Source organism: Drosophila nasuta, chromosome X, assembly GCF_023558535.2.
Source record: "Drosophila nasuta strain 15112-1781.00 chromosome X, ASM2355853v1, whole genome shotgun sequence".
In the NCBI taxonomy this organism is placed as follows: domain Eukaryota; kingdom Metazoa; phylum Arthropoda; class Insecta; order Diptera; family Drosophilidae; genus Drosophila; species Drosophila nasuta.
This window is the reverse complement of record NC_083459.1, coordinates 12,754,018-12,765,156: the sequence shown is the minus strand read 5'-3', so window position 1 is coordinate 12,765,156 and position 11,139 is coordinate 12,754,018. Positions and strand designations below refer to the sequence as shown.

At 32.8% G+C, this 11,139-nt stretch overlaps 1 non-coding gene across 1 annotated transcript; it reads left to right on the top strand.

Annotated features, from left to right (window-relative positions):
* Nucleotides 1-10,812: 10,812 nt before the first annotated feature.
* Nucleotides 10,813-10,894, top strand: Trnas-aga (transfer RNA serine (anticodon AGA)). The gene has a single exon. It is a non-coding gene; the product is annotated as a tRNA-Ser (tRNA).
* Nucleotides 10,895-11,139: the final 245 nt, after the last annotated feature.

Sequence of the window (11,139 nt, the reverse complement as noted above, 5' to 3'; positions counted from 1 at the left end):
AGGGAGAGGGAGAGGGGAAAAGTCCGGAACTGTTTGGCTCCATCATCATAATCTTGCCGCTGCCGCTGACTCTCAGTCCAATTTCATGGATGCTGCTTGAAAAACGTTGCATGTATCTGAAATGCTTCAGCATTGATAAATAGTTGTCCTTCGGGGACAGCTCCTCTTCTTCTTCCCTCTCTCCCTCTCTCTCTCTCTCTCTCTCTCTGTGTAACTCCGACTTGGCGAAATTAGGAAAATTAATGTGGGAAAATGCTTTCCCTAAGTGAAGTTTGCAACAGCCAAGCAAACCCAATTCTAAACCAAATTCAGCACTGACACACACACACAGAAATACAATTCATAACATACATCAAGTGAAGGAAAAAGCTGAAAACAAGTTGAGGGATTTTTCGGTAACTTGAAGGATTTCTTCTTAATTCGATTTATAGTTCAATATGCGTATTGATTTCTCTAATATAAAATAAATAAAACCTAAACCAAATTAATCCCAAATTCTTCAATTCGCAACTTTTACTTTAATAATAATTGATAATGATTTTGATGATTACAATTTAATATTCTTAAGTATTGATTGCTTAAAAGTTTTTATTATTATTTAATTTGAAATTTTGAAAAACTCATAGTTAATATTTAATGAATAAATATACTTTTCTAATACTGATTTATCCAATGAAAAGTAAGTAAGAAATTATAAATATATTTGATGAAGTTGCTTTTATACCAAATATTTTAGAAACGATCGCAATCGACGACAGCCAATGAAATTGATGTGAATTATTTCCCATTTTAAAGGATTATTTACTTTAAAAATACTTCATAATAATAAATTAAGTTTTGAAACCAGAAATTACAATTCAATTTAAAATAAATCTTCACTCGACTCAAAAGTATCTAACGATAAGATTTTCTTGAAAGTCTTCTGAGTGAGAAGTGAAGAAGTGTAACCCGTATAGTAGAAGGGTATTATGTTTGTCTGTCTCTCTGCCTGTTTTTTTCGAATTAACACTTAGATCTTAGACACTATAAGAGCTAGAGAAAGAATAGAGATAGGGATACAGATACAGAAAGAGATAGATGTAAAGATAGAGAAAAATAAAGAGAAAGGGAAAGAAATAGATTACAGATTACTATAAGTTGGGTGTTAATTGGTTTGGCTAACATTCTGACTTATATTGTGCTCTATGGTATATTTTAAATGTATGTAATAGTATTTTAATATACCTATGGTATATTTTGAAAGTAATAGTAATATACCTATTAATATACCTATTATATTTGGAATGTAATAGTATTTTTATATACCTATGGTATATTTTGAAAGTAATAGTATTTTAATATACCTATGGTACATTTTGAATTGAATAGTATATTATTATACCCAATAACGCTCTCGGTATATTTTTGTATTCTGTTGGTATATTAATTGGGAATGTTTTAAGATTAATACCTCACAGTTTTTTTTTTTTTGAGTATCTCACAGTCGAGCACCCTCGACTTTAGCTTTCTTACGTGTTTTGATAATACAATTTCCCAACTATTGTTCTCCACTACGGAACTTATTCTTTAATACCTCTTGTACTCTAATGCAAGTGTCTATTTCAATAATCAGACTCGAAAGCGCGAAAGCTTAGTGCAGCTTAAGCTTGTAAGCTTCATCGGAAGACTTTAACGCAGCTAGAAATAATTAACCGCTTAATCGTTGATGGACTAAACACAATTAATCTGACTGTAAGCCGCAAAAGCGAGTCTGCTTAAAAGAATAATGTTTTGAAAGCTGATGATGCGATATGCATAGATAGATTTGCATTCAGCATTCAGCATTTAAATGCTGTGTTTAGACTTAAGTGTGAGCCGCAATCTAATCAGCTTTTAAAACAGCTTGTTGTCAAGTCAGCTGCTGTTATCAGAACGGGTTTTTGGTTATCAGCTCGATGCTTATGTTGCTGTCCTCTCCAATACTTTGTTGGGACACTCAACACCCAAAAGTGGCAATAAAATATATTGCCAGAGGAGAGAAACACAGAACACAGAAATTGAGGCCGACTGTTGCTGTTGTCGACTACTGTTACATGGACATGGTGCAAAATTGTAAGCAATTTGCACGCAATGCGATAAAAATCGTCTTAAACGCGCGATTAATGTCAATTTTATCAATAAAATTATAAATAAAGACATGAAAACGAGCCGAGCGACGAGATAAGCGCGAATGAAATGCGAACGCAAGTCACAACAACAGCAACAACCACAACAACTGGAACAACGACAACAAGATCAGGACAGGCAAATTATTGAGTGTTGCAGCTCGTGTTGCATGCAAACGGCAAACAGCAAACGGCAACGGCAAATGGCAAACGCAGCTGCATCTGAGACGGACACTTTCGGCTATCTCTGTCTCCCTCACTTTCCCTGTTTCCCCTCTCTCTCTCTGTCGCTCTCTCTGTGTGTGTTGATCTGATGCAAATTCGCAGCTGCTGCCACATCCAAATCGAAATCCACATGCGCAGCAGAGTTGTAGCAACAACAACAACAACAACAACAGCAACACCAGCAAAGTGGCAATTCGGCTAAAAAATTTATTTCATTTCATTCAACTTACTTAGCACTGTGGCACAGTGGGACAAAGCATGACAAACCCATTACGAAAAATGTGTGCTAATTTCAAAGATAATGATTCAACAAGGAAGCTACAGTTGAGTGTATTCGACCCAAAAAACTGTGCGGTATTATTCTTAATACCAAATTAATATACCAAAAAATACTAAAATATATCGTATATTATAGAAGAATATGGATTGACATATTGTTTCTATTTTGAATATTGACAATCTAGGGCGGTATTATTTTTAAACATATACCAAAAATACAAAAATATACAGAAAACTTTTTTGTATATCAATAAACTATTTTGACTAAAATAGCAAAATACTAATAAAAATACAAAAAATATTCTAAAATATACCGAAAGTTATATTTGGTATATCAATATACTATTATAGAAGAATATGGATTGCCATATTGTTTCTATTTTGAATAAAAACAAAATAGTTCGGTATTAATTTTAAAATATACCCAATTAATATACCACAAAAATACTAAAATATACCAAAAATTATATTTGGTATATCAATATATCACTGTAGTGGGATATGGATTGTTTCTATTTTGAAAAAAAAGCAAACTAGTACGTATTATTTTCAAAATATACCGAGTTAATATACCAAAAAACGAAAATATACCAAACGCAATATTTAGTATATCAATAAACTATTACAGTACAATATGGATTGGCATATTGTTTCTATTTTGAATAAAAGCAAACTAGTACGGTATTATTTTCAAAATATACCAAATTAATATACCAAAAATAAAAATATACCAAAAGTAATATTTGATACATATATTACTATACTATTATAGTAGAATATGGAATGCCATATTGTTTCTATTCTGAATAAAAGCATTCATTCAAATATACCATTCATTTGAAAATATACCAAATGAATATACATTTTCGCATGGTCTGGCATCACTGTGAGCGAGATCGGGCCGCGTCGCTATTGGGTTATTCCCACGCCAAAGGCTAAGCAGCGGGTTCAAAACGTTTTGCCCGCTGCAAAAGATTTCAGCTTCCAATTACACAAAAGATTGCTGAGAACAGCCGCCGCCGAACGAAAATGTGCAGCGTTTGAATTTTCGCGCGAATTGCCAATGTGACCCCCCGGTCTCCCGGTCCCCCAGTTCCCCTCTTTCCCACTCTATAGCAGCTCTCTAATTCCAGTGGCAGTTGCAGTTGCAGTTGCCGTTGCCGTTGTTGCATGTGCCATGACGTCATACGGTGTCGATGACAAATTGTCATGGCATAGCCAAAGTATGAGTCGGCCCACCAAGTGGGCTCAAAGTCGTCGCCTTAACAACAACCACTTGTTAGCCAAAAAAAATGAAAAGAAAATGAAGAACAGAAGAAAAAATGAAAACACAATCAGCAGCTTGCAAAGTTGCATGCCTAAATGCCTTTTCATCCAAGGAACCTTTGCGATTTGCATAAACTGTGCGATTTCCATTTTAATTTATGCCTAGCCAAGGGAAGATGGGCAGAGGGGAAGGGAAAAGGGGGTCTTGGCATTGGCCAGGCTAATGGCATTTGCCGCCTTTGTCGGCGAAACTGTTTTCTTTGGCCACAGCAATAACGATAACAATAACAATAACAATAACAATAACAACATGAAGCGTCGTCGAAGCGCGCAACATTTTCTTAATGAGCGACAAACAATGAAGCTGTCCGTCCGTCCGTCCGTCTGTCTGCCCTTCTATATACATACATACATATATAGTACATATGGAGTACAAATTAATCGGTGAAAAGCATGCGATTCTAATTTGTTGCTGTTTAGGGTTACGGTTATTGCTGTTTTTGTTCAATGCTCAAAATGTTGCTGCCCCATAAACAACTGATTCTATATCTGTTCTGTTTTGTTGCCCCAAAGTGGCAAGTGGTCAAATCTATTTGCTTACAATTGGCAAATTGACATACACAATACAATACAAAATCTTTCGTGCCACTTTTTGCCAGTTAATGTAACTCATATGAGTTATCGATAAGAGACTTGAATTTCAATTAATAAATTTAATGCACTCAAACTATAAAAACTTATTTTTCAATTCTTTTCATTATTCCCGCTACCCATAGGGTAGAAGGGTATTATAACATTGTGCCGGCAGGAAATGTATGTAACAGGTAGAAGGAGGCTTCTCCGACCCTATAAAGTATATATATTCTTGATCAGCGTCAACAGCCGAGACGATCTAGCCATATCCGCCTGTCCGTCTGTGTGTCTGTCCGTCTGTCCGTCCGTTCGTGTGAAACACTGGATCTCAGAGACTATAAGAGATAGAGCTATAATTTTTATTCGACAGCATTTGTTATGTTTGCACCCAGATCAAGTTTGTTTCAAATTTTTGCCACGCCCACTTCCGCCCCCGCAAATCAACAAAATAACAAGCGTAATTTTAAAGCTAGAGTACATACAATAATTACTATAGTATTTATGATTCCTGAAAATTTGGTTGCGATCAGTTAAAAATTGTCGATGTTATTAAAGAAAAACTTTTGTATGGGCAAAAACGCCTACTTACTAGGGGTTGTTGCTTTGGCTGACAATCTGGTACATCGTGCCGCCTATGGTGTATTTTGAATGCGGTACTATATCGATATACCAAATATACCAATTGGTATATTTTTTAGTATTTTTGCAGTATATTTGGTATATTTTGAGAAAAATATGGTAGCGGGTATCTCACAGTCGAGTACACTCGACCGTAGCTTTCTTATTTGTTTGGTATATATAGCTATTGATATATTTGCGTATATTTTAAAGATAATACATACTGTTTTCGCACTGCTTTGCTTTAATTCAAAATTAGTTCTTACTTGCGGATGCTGTTTTTATACTTTTTTTTTAGTTTTTCAAAAAGAAATTGATATAAGTTATTAAATTTGAATTAGATAATGATAATGGATCGATATACTAACGTACTATGTATGTAGGATTAAGCTGCTGATAATTATTCGATAGTCAATTGTGTGTGAGAATTGTGAAGAAATTGGTCTTGCAAGTGTTTTGATTGTGGACACATAATAATTAAAGGAAATTAAATGATTTTAGGACTTTCTTAATAATTGTTTATCCTCTACTTTATAGCTAAAAGTTTTGAAATATGATGTGATAATTTCATACAATCTTTTGGCTTTTGAATAATGTGTTGAAATTCAATCTTACCATATTTCAAGTTATAATTCGAATTTCCTATTGAGCAGCAGTTGAAAATACAATCAAGCTGGATGCATATATATATAGAGAGAGAGAGAGAGAGAGAAGCAGTATTCTCAATTGGCATCTGGATTGTAATCAAGCGTTGTTTCTGGATCGTTAGACGTGTAACAGTAGCTGACTGGGGGCTTGGTCACACACAATTCAGCTGTAATTACGCGGCTTACTAAATCAAAAAAAATCTATGCTACACTGCGCTCCTCCCTTTGGGGCTTAGTGCGGTTGCCTTTCTCGCCCACGTTGACAACTGGAAATAAAGCAAAGTAAAGGCAGAGGCAAAGGCAGAGTCAGAGGCAAAAACAAGAGCCAAAAAGAGCCAAAGATCAATGGCGAAATGCCGACAAAATGGGGCGGCATGCATAGGTGCGACTTGAGCAACAGCAACAACAACAGCAACAACAACAACAACGTCAACTAGGCTCAAGTGGCAGGCACAAGGAAATTGCAACTGCAACTGCAATTGCAACTGAGTTGCAACTGCAACTGAAAGCGCAGCAGCAAATTAAAAGCCAAGTCAGAGTCTTCAGTTCGAATCGGCATCGAAGTCACTTCTGGCTGGCTGGCATATTGAAATAAGATCAATATCGCTAAGAGCAGCGCGTAGTTGCGTTTATAAATATAACTACGATTGTTCTGGCCACAGCAGCAGCAACAGCAACAGCAACATGAGCAGCAACAACAGCAACAACAACTGTCAAACAAGCAACAAGACATATTACGGGCGCGGGTTTCAGATTCAGCTTCAGCCTCAGTTTCAGTTTCAGATACCCTCGAGACTCATTTACAACTTACCAATGACTGCGTGTGTGTGTGTGTGTGTGTGAGAGAGTACAAGTGTGTGTGTGTGTGTGTGTGAGCAACACTTTACGCCAAATCGATTGTCCTGCCTTAACAGATGTTGAGCATGGGCTTTTGAAGGTGTTTTTCCACATTGTTGTTGCCGCCGTTGCCTGAATCTCCAACTGAGCTGTTGCTGTTGCTGTTGCCACCAAAAACTTTAATGCTAAGTATAATACACAAAAATAATAACATAATAGAATACAAAATAAATAATAAAACATGTAAACATTAAAATAAATCAATTAAAATCCAAAAATCAATTATCAAGAACACAAAAACAAGAAAAATATAATTATAATTATATTATATATAATAATTTAAAACTTAATTTAGTTGAAAATAAAAAAAAAAAATCTTTTAAATTTATTTTAAACACACTTTGTTTAACAATTTAGTAATTATTATTTAGGAAAAACTTGCTTCAAAACTAAAAATCTTTATTATTATTTTAATATATATATTTTTTTTAATATAATAATTATAATAATTTTTAATATAAATATTTGTAAATATAAATATAAAATAATTATAATTTTAATAGTTTTTCATATTTAAGAATTTAGAATTTAATTTAATTGAAAATAAAAAATATTTTCTTTTAAATTTATTTTAAACACACTTTGTTTTAACAATTTAGTAATTATTATTTAGGAAAAACTTGCTACAAAACTAAAAATCTGTATCTTATTTTTTTTAATATAATAATTTTTAATATAAATATTTGTAAATATAAATATAAAATAATTATAAATTTAATAATTTTTCATATTTAAGAATTTAAAATTTAATTTAGTTGAAAATAAAAATTATTTTCTTTTAAATTTATTTTAAACACACTTTTTGTTAACAATTTAGTAATTATTATTTAGAAAAAAATTGCCTAAAAACTATGGCTTTTAATATTTATAATAATTTTTAATAGAATTTAAAAATATACTGCATTTAATGAAAAATTTTATTTAGTACCTTTTTTATTTATTTCTTTTTATTAGAGTAAATCGCCTTTTATTTAAAGACTTATAAGCTTATATATATACATATATAGATTCATTTACTAATTTACGTGATTTTTTATAATTTGAAGTAATAACATTTATAAATAAACTTCCTAAAGAAAGGAATTAAAAGAAGTACAGATAGTTGTTTATTTTTACTTAAATATTTTAATTTAAAGAGAGCAAATGCATGCACATAGTTTAAACTTTGAAATTAAAATTTAATTGAAATAAATTTAAATTAAAAACGTTTTCAAATCGACTTTTTGTGAATGTTGTGTGAATGAAAATGAAAGAAATCATATTAAGTCAATCAATGTAATTTATTAAGGAAATCATATCCACATTTTAGTGAGGATTTCACTTCAAATTATACTTTTCCAATTTCTTTTACGTATTTTATACTATTTGAGTTGTTTAGTGCACTAACATTAAAAATGAAAACATTTTACTTATTTAACAAGAATTGATTAAGAGGTTTTTTGAGCATAGTTAGGTTTAAATTTTTGATAAGCGCAACATATTTAAAAAAAAAGTCGTAATGAATATTTGGCGGTAAAAATTGCTTAGCATAAATTTCGCCGCTAAATTGTTAGCTATAAAACGGCTAACAGTTGAGATCTGGCACGTGTTGCAGCTTCCACAGTTGCAGTGGCTTCTGTTGATGCCGTTGTTGCTGTTGTTGTTGTTCCTGTTGTTGTTGCTGTTGTTGCTGCTGTTGTTGTTGCTGTTGCTGTTGTTGCTGCTGCTGTGGTACTTGCTGCGGCTGCTGGTTGTTGATGTCGCTTCAGAGGCACCGCCATCAATGCCGCCAACGCCGTCGAATAAAAACAATTGTTGCACTCTTGTTGCTGCTGTTGTTGTTGTTGTTGTTGTTCCTACTGCTGTGGTTGTTGTTGTTGTTGGTGGTGTTGTTGTACGCAATTTAAATGGAATTTCAGCTACTGGGCTCACATTGATCGCCATAAATAATCGCTACAGCGGCAGCAGCAGCAGCAACAGCATCAATGGTGGCGGCAGCGACAACGACCGGCAACAAGCAACGTGCAACAAGGACAACAGCAACAGCAGCAACCACAACAACAACAACAACAACAACTAACTACTACGTGCTGCAACGGCGACCGCATCTCAGATGGCGCGATAAGGTAATTGGACTATTATGTCAAAAAGTATTTGGCGTTTAAGAAATATGGCCTGGCATTTGACATTTCGGCAGGCAGCAACAGCAACTGCAACAGCAGCAACTGCAACAGCAGCAACAGTCGCAGTTGCATTGCTGTTTGCCCCGTTTGCTCCACAAACCCTTTCAAGCAATATCTGCTGCTCTCCCACTCTCACACGCTGCTCTGAGTTGGCTTTTTTTATTGTTGTTGCTGCTGTTGTTGTTGTTGTGGCAACAGTTACATTTGCAATTGCCACAGAACAAAAGGTGCGCATTAAAAGGCTTTTGCTTGATATCGCGATTGCATTGATCAACACACAGACACCGATCGAGTGAGTAGAACAGAGACCGAGACAGAGATAGAGAGAGAGAGAGAAGGAATGAGCGAAACGCATTGTCGCCAAGTTTTGCCAATTGGCAAATGATCAAAGCCACAGAGTGCGTGCCAATATAATTGATTGCCTTTGCCTTTGCTTTACTCACCGATTGCTGTTGCCGGCTTTATCGCGATGCAAATTCAAATTCATTTCAGCTACGAATATAAAGCAGATATGGAATTCATACTTTAAACATGAATAACTAATAACTATTCTTGAATTATGAAACAATTAAATATTAAAAAAGAAATTACATATCTTAATAAGTAAAATATATAAGATAAATATATTTGTGTATGATATGAATAAGACATTTATTAAATAAAATATATAAAATAAACATATTTGTGTATAACATGAATGAGACATTTATTAAATTTGAATACTTTATTCCTTTGAGTATTTAATAAAGCATATTCTACACATGAATTAAATAATTTACATATTTTGATATTTTTATTCTTAAAGAATAACAAACTAATAGTATACCACAAAAATACTGAACTATACCAAAGACTATATAAAAGAAAGATATTTTCTTATACTATATGAATTGGACTTTTTCTTTTTCATCTGATTTGCTTAGTTCAATTATAAATTTTGCATCAACAATCATTACATATATTCAAGAATTATGAAACAATTCAAAAAAAGTGAAGAAATTAATAACTGTGCAACATAATAAAAACAAGAGATAACACCAATAACACCACAGAGTGCGAAATATATACCAGATTGTCAAAATACCAAATAAAACGTTTGGTATATTTTAGTTTTATGTTTCATGTATAGAATATACACAAAATTCCACATTATATATATTTATATACTATATACCTTAAAAAAATACCAATAACCAAAGCTTTCAGTATATCTTATTTTTGTGTTTGTGTGTTAGTATATATACCAAAGACTATATTTGGTATGTTGAATACAAAATATACGAGGTTGTGAGATCAAGCAGCTAAGACCCACAAAGTTAAAATACCCCTAACTAAAATAATATTACTAGTAAGTAAGTGATAAGTAAATCTTATTGTTGATTTACAATACTACTCGATTTTTTTCTTTTCTGCTAATCTTTTTACTACTCAGAGTACGAAAGCGTTTTGTAATGACTCTTCATTAAGTATTTTCATTGGTTCTATTGTTTTTTTTGTTTTATACTTATCAGTGACTAACAAAATGCTCGCTGAAGTGCTGCTGAGATATTCTTATTTCTTATTAATTTCGCATACTCAACATAATATATATATATATATATGTATATAAATATGTTACACTATTTACTTTTACTCAGTGTTTTTCAGCTAATTTGACTTTTTTCGATTTGAATATAACTTGATAGCGTAAGCATTTTGCAATGCCCACTTAAATCAATCAATGACTCTTCAATAATTTGAGTATTTCTCAAGTAATTCATTAGCATGATTTGATTTCTTCCAATTCTTATCAAGCGTTATCAGAAAACTCATTCACTGTGCAGCTGAAGTGCTTGCACACTGAGATTTGCCCTAATTGAAGTGAATGAATAAAATAAATTATGCTTATCTCAATATTCGGTTGTCGCTTATAAGTGCAACATTGCCGCCCATCGTCATCAAGCAGTCGTGGCCGAGCGGTTAAGGCGTCTGACTAGAAATCAGATTCCCTCTGGGAGCGTAGGTTCGAATCCTACCGACTGCGATAATGAAAGTCACTTTTTTTTAATTTGTTTGCAAATTTATAGAAAGCATTTTCAAATTATGTATTACTTTTTTGTTAATATTCTTCGCTTATAAATAATATTATACATACGTCATAATTGATAATCTTTTTTTGCTTTTTTTAAATTTCAATGTTATTAAAAATGTTTTGAATTTTTGAATTTCTATGTTAAATTTAAATATAAATATATGTTTATATGGACTTACCTAAAGTTATCCACTTTT